We start from the raw sequence: 14771 nt of genomic DNA, 5'->3' as shown, positions 1-14771 counted from the left end.
GAAGGAAGGTCCTCGGGGATAGCGGCGCCGAGAAGCGACCCGTTCTAGAAAAATATGGTCGAGTATCATAAAAAGAAGATAAAGGAAGTAAAATATGTGTGGTCACGCCACACACTCGATCGCCATTAACGTGTATTGCAATCGATAAACTCGATATTTCCGCACCCATTAATTACGCAATCGGAAAACTGATCTTCTTTTTATCAGATATGCTTTGCATAATTAGAGATTGGAATCTATTGTCGATCTTGAGCAAATATTTTCAGAGATAGCATTTAGAATGATATTATACGTTAAGAGAAGAGAGAAGAGAAAAGAGAAAAGAGAAAAGAGAAAAAAAGAAATCCTAATTCCTAGTTTATTATCAAAAGCAAATTTCATAACTAAATATGAGATGCAGGCTGATATATAAAATGTATAAACGAGAGGAAACGATATTCATAACTTATTTCATTATACTATTCTAAGCTATGAAACGTAAGTATTATTATTATTATTCGATGTAAACAATCCTGTCCTGAGATGTTCTTTTTATATCTTGATTACTACCTAAATTGAACAAATTGCTGCTTTCATAAAATTCACGTGTAAAACGACGCATTCTCTGTGCGTCGATTAAGCCGTGATAGTGTCCGTTATCATTTTCCCCTTTTAATTGGAAAGTTCATTAGAGGATGCCTGTGCGTATGTGTCAGTCGCTCTCTTCAGCCGCGTCAATGTGATGTTTTTAGTCGTGCCGCGATAATACATGGACATAGTTCGTAGACATGTGTGCGGACGCGTACACGCAAGAGACCACCTACACAGAATATACCACAGCTCACTACGCGATCATTCGATACGGTACGATCGATCACGGCTATCGCTGCTAGCTGCAGTATCCAACGCGTATTGTGAGCGTGGAATTGACGAATGGACCGCTGGCACAGTCTGGTTTTCAACGAGTAATTAACGACATTATTTCAGCGAGGCCGGTTCGCACATTTGTATTCAAATTTACTTAGAGATTCAACCCGCTCGACGAATACAACTCCGAACTGGAAAAAATGTTGATGTTAGTGACGAATATTCAGAAATTGCGGCCTCTCATGGCAGATTTTATATTTCAAAACTTTCGCGGAAAAAAAATGCACAGTTTACGAGTACATGTATATTTATGCCGATTATTTTGCAAAAAACTGTATAAATCCGGTTTTTCCCAACAATTTAAATTGTGCGCAAATGTAAATGTAACACGATATATTGATTTTAGCAAAATTATAGCTATTTGCCTAAGGCAACCCGTTCATCATCGACGTTATTTATTATCCGATTTATCCTTTTGAACCGAAATAGTTCTTTCCTCTTGTGTTACGTTTAATCGTTTTTATACATGTTTACTTTGCGTATTTTCAAAATTGCAAATATGTGTGCAAAACTATCAATACGCAAATACGATGCTAAACCTTATCGAATTTCTTCTTCATCGCATATTTTATAGAATTTATTATATGTCGATCTTGTGAAATTTTTCGAGAAAACGGGAAATAGGGATTTTTTTTGGAGCGAGATAAATTGGATCTCGCGCACGATGAAATCGTGCAGAGCTTCTGTTAGAATGCTCACAACACGGTGCGTCTACATCGGGAATCGGTTTCGATACGAGCTCGAAACGATTCGACTTTTTCCGAAGATCGACGCCATGGGACGCCAACGATTTCGAAGAGTCTCGATCGCACGGGAGCACATTCAGCGGCAAAGAATTTTACGGCCAAAGATTCTAACGGAATCGGACTCGTTAATTGCGGACTCGTTCTAAAGCCATCGGCAGCAATTAAGGGAGGGGAGGGGGGACGAATTAATTAATGCTTTCTCCTTCTTCTCTTTTTTTCGGCAATACCGACAAATGTGTACGTACCGCACTATGCGTACTATGCGTTCTTCTTTCTCTTCTCCTGTGTTCTCTCTTTCTTCCTTTTTTCTCTCTTCTCTCACTATTTTTTCTGGCTTCTTGCAAATTTTTTTATATTTGCAAAAGTTTGGACACTTGGTGGACCTGAAAAAAAAAGTACAGACGAGTTGGTTCATGCATTGATCAACACACTCAGCGGATAACTTGTACCCGCTATCGCTCAACAACAAAGTCTCGAGAATAAACACGAGAAAAAAAGATCCTGAGAAAACTGCATTACCAAATTGTCGATCGAGGGAAGAATCCAAAGCGAGCTAGATCCGTTATACAACATCAGGCCGATTCGTCCATCTTCTTCATTTTCTATTCTCTTCTCGTTCCTCGCTTTATCGCGAGTGTGCTCTTTGTCGTAGTCCACTTCCACTTCTCGTTTTCCGACGCAGAATGTCGTTTCAGAACGACACCATTCTCTCTATTCCGTAGACCTATGTCCTCTTCCCGGGAAAGCCAGTAAACGTACGATTCGAGAGAAGAATGCTTTGGAAATCAGTTTTGCCGGGCAATTCATCGGAAGAGAGAAAGCAATGCCAGGTTATCGACGAGAAGACGCAACGATTCGATATCATGAATAGGTTTTTTTGACTTGCCATAAATTATGTCGACATCAGTTTCTATAAAATATAACAGAATGTAAAATTTTAATATTAATCTTTTATATAAATATGCATATGTATATATATATTTTAGAATTTGTAACTTTTTATTTATACACTTTAGTTCTAGCTAAAACCATTTTAGACGTGAAGGGAAATAAAAAGTTTATCCTCACATAAAGTTATCCATATATCATGTGGTATTTTTACACGGCTGTTCCCTTACGATATAATAAAATATTTATTTGAATGAAATAGTTACGAGTACGCAAATAAATTTTACAATCTAAGAAAATATCGTTATAGTTATTGTACAAACGACTAAAGGTCATTTTGATTATTTCGATGATTTTCCGTACGGCTTATTTACGGGTTCCACATTTTTGAAACATCGATCCATTAACTTTTTCTAAAATAAGTTTACCTCTCTCGAACTTGCCTCTGTCTCCTAGTGACATCCGATAAATCGTCGAAGTTTGGCGCGTGACAGCTCGAACACTTCAAGCGGTTTGCGGAATCTAGATTTATAAATCGACTCCTCTGGAAGTGTTTCACTACAGCATTCAACTCTGGCAGAACATCACTCGTCTATGGTAGCTGCCTAAGTATTTAAATAGAATGCATTCTGAAACTTATATACTACTATTCGTTTAAGGAATACATGTCTGCGTTATGACATATGACATTGAATGTTTCAAAGAAAGTAGAATTGGATCATTTATTCAACAGCTATCTCGCGCACCCGCACACATGTACACACCAATAAGGCCGAATGGAGTAGTGAAAAAATGATAAGCAAATACAAATGCAAATTTATCCCACACACATTGCCCATAACTCATACATAAATCATTATATAAGTAGAATGCAATTTTATTGCTATAATATCATGCAAAATTCTTTAAAAATATCTTATTCAATTTATCTCTGCTACAAATGTCTTGAATTCTTACGACAGACTCAGAGAGTCACACACTGTCTCAGAGTTACTTATAGTGGAGATATTACAGTTATTACAAAAATCAAATAAGAATGCTACTTTTGTTACAATATATAAAAAGTAATATGTTATAGCTTCTAGTTACAATTTAAATTACCTATAATCGAGTTATAATTAAAAACAGTCTGACAAGACTTTTTATCTGTTGAGTAATATTTATATTGGTCGAGTTTAATTTTTTATTTATTGTACAATGCATAAAATTCATTCTTATATATGTTAATGATAAGGAGGATTATTGTGACGAGTTATTATGTTGAAGATTATTTGGATTATAATTATGCCTTAGGGTGCTATTATACCAACCATATGACAAGGTAGTTCGACAAATCAATTGGTTTATGCGACAGGGAGTATCTAGGGATATCCGGAAGTTGACTAATTCGACTATATGATTAACGTTTGATAATCTTGTCATACAAGCATAATAAATATTCTTAATAGCTCATTTATCTCTAAATTAATGAATTTAATGTAATTTAATGTAAACTCAATATAAACATCATATATGAAATCTTTGAATAGGTGAATAAAAATTAAACTTCTGCAATACAGAAATAATAATGTGGGTGCATTATATTGGTTTTTAATTCTTATGAATTATTTACTTCACATTGCTCTGAAATTGAAAGATAATCAATGTATTTGATTGCTCTGGTTATTGCGATAAAACAAGTAGGAGAGTATCACCGATCTGTGGATTTCTTTTCTTTATGATCGTTTATATATAGCAAACACTATATTATCTACGAGCGCGTTTCTTCAAGTTATTTTCTTCGTTTTTCAACCGAGCGTAGACTTCGTATGTTATTACTTGAAGAAACATTCGATTTCAAGTGACAAAACGAGAGTATACTTTTCGATAATAAAAGAAAGATTGAAATAAAAAATAAACGGAAAACAGATCTCTCTCTCATAACTGCAAAATGTTCTCTTTTAGTCTTCAAAACAAAAAAAACAACATTTGGCATGAATTATGATAAAAAAGTGTCAACTTTACATGACGATGGCAGCAGTAAACACGATGCTCTTGTGTTTGACAACGAATATGAACAGCGTTCGTTTTATGTGGATCATGGATCTATTTAAGTTCATGTCATGGAAAAAATTACACGCAGTTTATTGTAACAACACGTATTTATTTACGCTCGCGGATGACGCACGAGCGTACATGATGATCGCGATAACGAGTTTCGTTGATATCGGACCGAATATTTTAAATGTCGATGAGACCACTCGTCGTATTCGGGCCGTTCGTTTTGTCGTGGCACGCGTCGCTTTCAAGCTTTTACCTTGGAATCACGATGGCGGAAAAGCTTATGAAATTTAACGCAATTGCGTGAACGCGCTGCGCACGACGCGACGTCCGGATTCCGAAACGTTTTTCGGAGGTTTCATGAGAATGTTTGTAGAAATATCGATTCGACATAACGGTTTCCACGTCGATTCCTTCCGATTCGCCTCGTCACGTTACATTCGATTCGCTCTTTCGAAAAATCGCCTCACCGGAAGTAATCCAATGCGGAGAACCGATATTTCCCCTATCGGCCACTCTTTTTGCGCCAGTTCTTTCCGGGCGCCGGAGCGACCATCAAAGTCCACGAGGGGGTGAAATTTCGCGAGGCAAATCGGGGGGAAAGAGAGAGAGACGATGCACCCTATTCGTGTACAACTTCGATGAAGCGCACGCCCGATGTTTCTCGTTCCGGTAAAAGCTCTTCACGTCTCGATTCCTTCGCGAATCATCGCTTTCCAATACTCACGATCAAATTTTATCGTATCTCTCACACGTATTTATATACATATTTCAATAGCGTGCGATAACGACGTGATGACAACAATTCGAAGATAATTTTCATATATTTATATTTTTAAATCCAGAACAAAAATATCGATATTCCGTTTGATCAGAAAGACATTTGTCTTGCAACTTTAAATTTTTAAATGTGTTGTTTAATTCTTATTTTAAATTGTTGTTATTCCAAACTGAATTTCTTCGTGTAAATACAAGCTGTTATCGACATTTCAATCTTATACAAATGAAATCATCATACTCACGTCATATAAGTTGATAATTGATCATTGCTAATGATTTTGATTACCACATTATCTTATATATTTTAAACATTTTTGTTTATAGAACATAAAGTATAAAAAATACCAAAAAAATGAGATTAAATTAATTTGACATGTTATTAGTCTAAATGTTAAAACAGCTCATGACCGTGGCTTGCGATAGATCGATGCGCCGACGGTGCATCAAGATGGACCTTGAGAGATTGGGGGAGGTTTATTTTATGCCAAGGCTTTGCTGTGCGCGCGAGGCTCCCACGCAGCGACATTGCGCGAAGTCACGAATGGTATAATTGAAAATCAATATTTGCGCTTGGTTTTAGACCCAATGTATGCTTTCTCCCCCTCGTCTCCAGATTTCCTTTCCTCCAACCATTTCCTCCCTATCGTTCCACGATACTTGTTCTAAATCTTTCCATTGTGTATGCGATCATGTAGCTTTCGGTTGTAAAAGTGATTTAAATTCTCGATAATCGCGAGCGAATTAACGAAACATTCGTTTACAGTATTGCGGCGCGCGAATACGATCTTTATATATATATATATATATATTTCTTATATATCTTTATATACGTACTTTCGTGATCCGTCGCGTTAACTTGGCAGTACAATGCATCATGGGCGAGCCGCATATTTATCATTTCTTACGCTATTTCACTCAAATATATGAAGCGATAATATGATTTTCGCTTGCGTCATTTCGGTATTCATTTCGTGTTTTCTTCGACAGCAAATCACACTTACATTGTAATGCAAACCAAAGTTGACATTTTATCAAATTTGAATTAACATAGACGATATATATATATATATATATATATATATATATATATATATATATATATATGTTTATTTTTACTCGTTGGGGATTCAGTAATGTACCGATGTCAACCTGACTCATTATTTATCGCGTTGAAAAATTACTACATGAGCCTGACCGTAAAATTATTTTTACAATAGACGTCAAGTTTTTTAAACGGACCCTCACACTTTTGCGTTGATCTGTAGATAAGCGTTTTTTTTTTTTTTTTTTGCGTTTTGGTCCATAGACAATTGTTGTGTCTCACAGTTGATGCAGCGGGATATTAATTTCAGCGTTTTGTTTATTTGTATCACACATGATATAATATGATTCTTTGTTTATATTTACTTTTGTGAGTGTGCAGGGAAATAAAATAAATTCTAAAAATGATATTAAAATAGATATGTTAAATTAAAAGTATATTATACTGGAAAAAAAAAATGGAAAATATAAAATATAAAATATAGTATATTTTAAAAATATATTGCACATTATTATCAATACTTTTTAATCAATTAGAGAAATACACAGATTTAAATCCTGCACTGCAATTTGAATATTAAACCATCAAAAGTATCAATTTATATTAAAAAATTGTACTTTGTGCAGACTGAAAGCGACTAAGTGGAAACATTAAGGGAGAAATAAAAATAAACGAAGTCATTAAGTTTTCGTTGCAGAAAAATCGTTCGGTACCGTGCCAGACTTATTATTAGTCTTTGCAGTCTCGCGACGTGCAAAAGTTTGCTCGCTCTCAAAGTAGTATAAACGGAAGAAGTAAATCCTCAAAAGGTAGCATGCGCTCTTTTAAGGAAATCGTCTGAAAAAATCCGGAGCAAGCCTAGCTCTAACTCTGTAAAACGCGAAGAGAACTTTCTATGCCGTTTCGCTATGTGATCGCTCCTCGATGACGCATCTTCCTCGCGAGTTTGTCTTTGAATATGTAAAGACGAATTTTTAATTTTATCATTTGCTTGCTCTCAAAGAGATTCCACGTTCATTGATATTAATCAGCTGTCGGGAAAGAGAAACGATGAGTTTCTCGGCGGCGACATTTACATTCAAGATATTCCGCTTTGTTAATTTGTCACGACCGGGTCATTTGCTCACGAATCGTCCACGATGTTCTTTACAATTAATTATTCACAAGACCGTTTTGAAATTTGAGACAAGCTATCCGAACCGCTGTCAGTGTCCATTTTCTTATTGCGAAATATACAGAGTGTCCGGTGAAGATTGAATCAACGTTCGTGAGCAGGTAGAGCGCATTATAAACTGAATAGAAAAGTCCTTTTCCATTTTACAATAATTTTGCAATAATAAATTAAAAAATTAATTAAAAAATATCGATCAATTCGCGTCAATATATTAGCGCTGTGCGAAAAGAGACAGCTCGCTGTTACACGGTTACAATATGCGTGCGACTAGCGACCACATGACAGAGGGCTGGCTTTTCTTGTCACGTGCTAATACTCACATGGATTGGTTGATCTTTTTAAATTAATTTCTCATATAATTATTACGAAAATCGCAAAATGGTAAAGGACTTTTCTGTTCAGTTTAATGCGCTCTATCTGCTCACGAGCGTTGATTCAATCTTTACCGAACACCCTACATAATACATTTAACTTTTAAACGCGCGCTTGTCTGAAGATCGATTAAGGGATATCTCGCAAATTCGTTCTCTTTTAAACTCGTTAGATAAAGGAAGGATTTGCAACGAATATTGCAGCCATTCTCCCTCGCTCTCTTTCTCAAAGACGGAATTAATGTATTCGCTGTTATGGAAATTTTCACACTTGGACAAGTACTATTGCGACTCGAAGTGATGATCGAAATAGCGACATCGACGCGGTCACTTCATTAGACGCGTCGGCGAAATTGCAGTTTCGTCTATATTTACCCCCCCCCCTCCTCCTCCTACCTCATGTCCAGCAAAACGTTTCTCATATGCGTCAAGTCGTGTTGTTTACACGCTCTCGCAAGTTTAATGTGTGCTGCGTATCGTCGCATGTGATTGTCGGGCGATGTGTTCCTTCATAAAGAAATACGTTTTCATTTAGATGCACATTTTCAGATACACGTTTTCATTTAAGTGCGCTAGTCATAAATCATAATTACTCCTACGGTGACTGAAAAGAATGCCGAGTTTTTATGAGTATTTATGCGGTAATCATCAAGAATATTTGTTTTTTACAGAGATCGATAAAAAGAGATCTAGATATTCTGGAAGGCAAATAAAATACAACAGAGAAAATATTTGGAAAAATATGAGTAATATAGAAACGTTTGGTTCGTTTGATGAGAAATTGTAACAAATGTATGTTACACAAATAAAGTCACAGAGAAAATAATATTCGTGAAAACAATATCATCAGAAAATTCGAGAAAAGCATAGCTCAGCCGTGTCGAAATGTTTTCCTTGATGTATCTCAATTATTTTGCAAGTAATCGTTGCTTATTCTACAATGTTGCCGTAAAGTTGAATGAAATCAGTGGAAAATACAACGTTAAATTAGTCGATCGATATCCGGTAGACCACATAAAATCTCCGTAAGCAAAGTTACTGGCCAGCTTTATAGTAAAATCGGATAATACCAGGTTTTTCATAAACGGTAATGCGTCGTATCACGCAGCGCGTGCTCTCCCGCGGCGCTTTTAATAACCGACACGAAAGGTCTGTATTACGAGTAACGATGGAATAAAAAAAAAAAAAAAAGAATATGATAACCGTAGCGTGACCTTGCGATACGTGGTAATAATCGCGGAGCATACCGCGAGCGCAAATTGTGTGCCCCGAGGAAATTAGTGTTTTATAGCAGAGAGTCGAGTGCACCAACGTAAATTTATCGGGCGCGCGTGAATCTAACAATAGGTGTTCCCATGGACGTTCGTGTCACCGTACAGAACATACGATAGTCCGCGTGTTAAATTGCAAGAGCAATGCAAATCTTTGATTCTATGCGATATTATGTCACTACTGATGTCGAAGCGAAACTGTTACAATAATTATTAGAAAAAAGGCGATCGTTGATATTTGATTATTAATATTTTTAATATTAATTTATCTATTTAGTAGAAATGAAATATAGAAAAAAAGATGTAAAAATGAATTAAATAACAATTAAGAAATTAGGCATCTCTTGTTTTTATCATTCTCAATAGTAATATTTTTCTATACATCTTAAAAGAAAGCTCTAGATGCATTGCATTTTAAAATTCAGCGAGAGATTCATACAAATGTTAACGGAGAAGGAGAAAGAGAACAAAATATAATTGAAATAGAACGGAGAAACTGGAGACCTAGAGGGCTGGGAAGAGTAATCCTCAGGCAATCCAGAGGGACGAAGACAATTAAGCGGCGTGGTCTGTTTATTTGTGCGTCTCCGACGAGGCTTGTCGACGAGAATACGAAATGTCGCCAGGAAAAGAGGAAGGGGTTAGCGATGATGACGAGCCGCGCATTTGAGAGCTGGATGGTTGCGACACCGACAGCATCGGTAGGGCTGCCGTCTGCCGTTCCGAGCTATAATAGCGTCAATAGTGCTGATTATGTGACCGCGTCCGTTCACGTATGCGTCACCTCGTGTGCATGTAGGAACACCGCGGAAGCAACGTGTAGCGTGAATAAACTCCCTGGCTCTGTCCCCTTGCCAGGAGCAAGGTGGTATAGGGACAGGTGGCAGAAGGGAAGAGAGCCTCGAATATGAGAGCTCGTGCGCGTCGCAGCGGGGGCAAATGTGAAAGCTACGAGCGATCGGCGAGAGGACGGCAAATGAGGTGACAGTAGAACGGGAACGTATTGGATCGAACGGACGTGTACACGTACGTGCGGCCGTTGTCCCCCACGTGAGCGCGTTCTAAACGTTGGCAGGATGAAGGGTCATCGAGATTGCACTCCGGGACTCTCTTCAACGCGCCGATCTGACCGTAGAGAAATTTCAACGTCGCGACGCGAATAACGAGCCACTATTCGCGCGCAACCGTCAACTTCCGTCCTCATTTTCGTTAGATTCGTAGATTTCGGGCTTTTGCCAGACGTTGATCTCGTAATCTATCTTATGGAGGAACGCTTCTAATTTTACAATCGTCCTATCGACTTTGAAATCACATTTTGTCGATTGCAACTTTTTATAGACATTATTTGAAATAAATTTAATTTCTCGATGACTTGCCTGACTGAAAATTTTACTCCGTTGAGATTAGATAGAGCTTAATCAAAAATCTGTGCTATTTAAAGGGCAATTAAACGTTTTCTAGAACGGTACCGTTTCGAAGGCAAGAAAAATATTTCTTTATATTTATTCTTTTTGATCCTAACATTGCATGTTTTTATTCCATTCTTATTTCTAATTTATAATAAACTGACAATATAAAAAATATTTTTATATAGAATAGAGAGAGAGAGAAAGAGAGAGAGAGAGAGAGAAACAAATTTAAAAATAGAAGAAACAGGTTTTGCACATTGTAGATATTAAATACACAATAGGAATGAATTGCAAGGAAGTATTATGAGAATTATTTATATCCAGTATATTGGCCGATTAGAAAGCCCACTAACACCTAACCGGAGAGCGGTATAAAAAAAGATTAGAGTTATTACTCGAAAATTACAAGAGCTCGTGTGAAATGGCGCACAAGTAATAGTAAACCCACCTCGATAATATAGCATGATAAGGAGTTAGCGGGTGCGCTTAAAGCTCGAGACGGCCTCGGTCTACACTCGGCCTCGGGCCGTTCATCGATCGACGTATTCACGGGGAGAGAAACAATTTCTCTCCCGACGGCTCGTTAGTCCGAACGATATACGTAGTCGATACGGAATCGCAAAGTTGCCACCGTAGTCCCGTACGGGCGGGAGTGAAATTCCGCGAGGACGTATGCGAACTCGCAAGTGGTTTCGATCGATCTTTTCTGGTGCGCCTTCTCTCTTTCTCCTTCTCTCTCACTCTTCCTTTCTCGGTGAGAAGCAGGTGCGCCTTGCCGCTCCGTTTTAACATTCTATAATTCAGAACATGAGAAAAAGAGAGAAAGGGGAGAAAGTGGAGAAGAAAGAGGGAAGAAAAAAAAGAGAGCAAAAGAAATTACCAAAGATAGTGAAAGATTGTTGCGAATCGAATACATTGATATATGTTTCATGCAATTGAAAGTTTTAGGGTTACCGATGATTTTCTTGCAGTTGCATCTACCGTTTCAGTATTTCAAAGAGGTATTGGAACGGTAGATCCTCCGAAAGGAAACAATCGTATTCAGACCATTAACCCTGATGCATCAAATCCTAATATGCAGCATGACAGACTTTAGATTAGATTAATCATAATTTATAGTAACCTAACGAATATTTTATCCGATTTAATATCAAGAATTAAAAGCACATCCTCATTGCTCTTCATATCATATATGTATAAAAGTTTTATAAATTTTATAAAATTTATTTTAAAAACTTATTCTATGCAGTAAATAATTAAAGAAATGCCTGAAGAAATTCCTTGTACATGATAAAAATTTAAAATATTTAATAGCGGATTTTTGTAGATTTTTCATTGCTTATTAGTTCGCAATTTATCATTTTGAATATCCGATCTATCAGCACGTGTTTAAATATCTAGTCTCTAGTGCAAGCATCCGTTCTTGCAGTAGTATAGAAATTCGACGTAGAGATATAACATTGTTATTGAATAAAAATTCATCGACGTGTGACTTAAAATTTCGTACAATATTATTTTTCCATATTATCAAAAATGTTGTCCATTTGTCGGGCAGTGAGCAAAAGAGCTTCTGGCAATAATCTATTTAAATATCTGCGCGTTGCATATGCGTACCGTTTTATTGCGGATTATATGTGAAAAGCGTGACTTTTAAATTGGCTGCGACAGATGCGCGAGTTTACACGAGAAGGGTTTAATTCGCTATAATCCCCCGAGTCTCGAGTGAATTGTCGCGTATCGCCCGAAAAAAAGTTTCATAGATTCCGCGGGGAGAGAGAAGATGAGGGAAAAAATTAAAAAGAAAGAAGAATAAAAATACGGAAGAAAAAAAAGGGGAAAAGAATAAAAGTGTGCACTGACTTATCATATGCATTAACTTCGTCAATGATAATGAGACAGGAAACCGTACACTGTAGGAGAAAGATAACTCGAGGTTAACGGTACCTCGTCGCCGATGAAATATATTAATCGCAAGACGGATCAATCAATCTGGAATTTATTATGATACCGACTTCCTCTCATTCCGACAATCCGACATCAGAATAATTTTAATAAAGCACCAAGGTCACATCTCTCGAGAGGTTATTCATGAAAATCCTCTCTTAGACATTTGAATATCCGTCAGCCACGGAATAATATCGTGGTTGGCTCGATATTAAAAGGATTCGTCGCATCGCGATTATGTTTCTCGCTTGGATCCGCGGACTCGCGATTGCTTCAACAAAATTGGGAGAAAACGGTCATGCAGAAGTCACTAGAGAGAAAGAGATACACGAGCGGATTAGCGCACGGGTAGGTGTCAGCTGGCAGCATAATTAATTATCTCGCATTACTGAGCCAAAAGTGATATGTTCGGTCGTTAAACGTGGTCGAAAGGGAGCATCGAGACCCGACGGGGGCTCGTTTTCCATCACGGCCCGTCGCGCGATTTCGCCCGCGTGTCGCGATGTCAAGTGCATTACGAGACATGCACTCGTGACGTGTCGCGCGCACTCTCGCTTATAAATCAAGCTTGTCCACCCGTGTCAATACTAACCGGATCAAAGTGAGTTTGTAAAAGTCAAGGGGACGTGGAGATGAGTTTCGCGCGCAATCGTTCTCGTTTCCGCGTCCTCCTCTGTTCCAGACCGGTTGTCCTCTTCTCCTCTCCCTGCCACCCATCTCCTGTCCACTGCTTGTTATACTCTCTCCTTCCGTGGTGCTTACTCATGGTGCTAGTAACGCGATCGATGTTTCTGGCACGAGCCATGCCATGTTGTATCGGATATATGCCAGGAGATAGTATCTGTCCGCATCGCCTGATATCGATTTTCCAACGACGGTTCATCTATACGCAGACTTGCTTTATTAAGCATACCGTGGGAATTGTTTGGTCCATTATGGCAAGAAGGTTAGGCGAGAAATCAGTGCCAATTTACGAAAATCGTGTCGAGGACGAAGAGAGAAAGAGGAATATGAGATATGTATATCAATCGACTTCTCTGTAATTAGTAATAGTCAATGAAAAACGCGACAGTTTTCGTATCGTATAAGAATCTATAGTAACCGCGCATATCAACGATCAACGAGAACGTGATGTTATTAAATTATGCACATGTTATGCGAATATTACAACTGAAGTTGAAAATATTGTTTCAATGTAATCATACATAGTGTGTATGAAATATCTGTACACGATGATTAATAAACATGAACACTATGATTAATAAACAAATAAATTTATAATATAACTTTATGCAATAATAAACTAATATGTAACTTTATGTAATAATTTATATTATAACTTCAAATAAATGCTTTACGTGTGGTTAGCATGGTATGCCAGTGGATACTATTATTAAATAAATATTGTTAACAAGGTATGCCGGTAAATATGATAATTAATTCTGTACTTATTTCTGAAGTGGAAACACGTACGTAGAAAATATCGCGACGCTAGGTAATTAGTCATGATATTATATTAATGAAATTGTATTGTGTGCAATAATTATACGGTTTTGTAACACTATTATAGCCGACATAGTGCGGCATTATAATCGTAGCACATACATTGTAACTTACCATGCGATCCTCAGCTTTAGCTCTCCTTGATTGCAGGATTTCGGGAATCTGCGGGAATCTTTTCCGATAACGCGCCCGGTAAAATATGCATCGATACATATTCAAATCTTAGCGTACACTTTTCCTCCTCCTCTTCTTCTCAATCTTCTCTTTCTCTCACGTTTCGTACAAGTCGTTAACGTTAATCGCCTTCCGATGGTCCGCGATCAGCCGACTAAGGAAACGGCTGGTCGACCAACCGTTTACATCGGCCGGAGATTTCAAATTCTATCTGGCTCATCCTGTGTGTGTATATATATATATATATATATATATATATCTTTCTCTTTCCCGGCTACGCTCTATTATTATCTCTGAACACGAAGGATCGCGGTTTCTCGATGCGTTTATTTCCTCGTTGAGTTCACTGGCCCTCAAATGATCCGCGAATACGAGTTGTTTCTCTTGGCAGAATTATTTCAGAAATTATGGAATTAATAGAAGAGGAAAATAATATTAATTGTGTACGTTAATATCAACTCACACGACTCATGTTCAGACTAATGATAACGGTTTTAATTTGCGATGCCTTAGCCATTACCGT

The sequence above is a fragment of the Anoplolepis gracilipes genome, chromosome 5, assembly GCF_047496725.1.
Source record: "Anoplolepis gracilipes chromosome 5, ASM4749672v1, whole genome shotgun sequence".
Lineage (NCBI taxonomy): Eukaryota > Metazoa > Arthropoda > Insecta > Hymenoptera > Formicidae > Anoplolepis > Anoplolepis gracilipes.
Note: the sequence above shows the minus strand (reverse complement) of the source record.